Source organism: Triticum aestivum, chromosome 3D (genome assembly GCF_018294505.1).
Source record: "Triticum aestivum cultivar Chinese Spring chromosome 3D, IWGSC CS RefSeq v2.1, whole genome shotgun sequence".
NCBI lineage: Eukaryota > Viridiplantae > Streptophyta > Magnoliopsida > Poales > Poaceae > Triticum > Triticum aestivum.
Window position 1 is genome coordinate 304,624,617 of NC_057802.1, and position 616 is coordinate 304,625,232.

Genomic DNA, 616 nt, shown 5'->3' on the forward strand with positions numbered 1-616 from the left:
CGGGCCCGACTCGGGCCCCGCGGGCCGGCGGCGGCGGAAGGCGACGAAGGACAGGTGTCGGCGCGGGATTCGTCGGTCGGCGATGGCGGACGTGTCCGGCGCGGGCGGATTTGTCCGGCGGCGCGAGGTGGAAGACGCAAGGGTTTCATCCGCGAAATTTCGGGAGAGGGAGTGTTTATATAGGTAGAGGGAGCTAGGAGAGTCCAAATGAGGTGCGGTTTTCGCCCACACGATCATGATCGAACGACCTAGAGCATGGAAGAGAGTTTGGTGGGTTTTGGGCTGGTTTTGAGGGGGGTTTTGCTGCAACACACAAAAGGACTATGCGGATGCCCGGTTAACCGTTGGAGTACCAAACGACCTCCAAATGGAACGAAACTTGACCGGTGGTCTCCCGGTAGTATACCAAGGCCACTTGACAAGCCTCGGTCCATTCCGAGAATGTTTGACACCCGCTCACGAAAGAAAACAAGAGGGGTGCGCCGGAGGAGGTGGGAGCGCCGGATTGCAAAACGGACAACGGGGAAAATGCTCGAATGCATGAGACGAACACGTATGCAAATGCAATGCACATGATGACATGGTATGAAATGCATGACATGAACAAAATACAAAA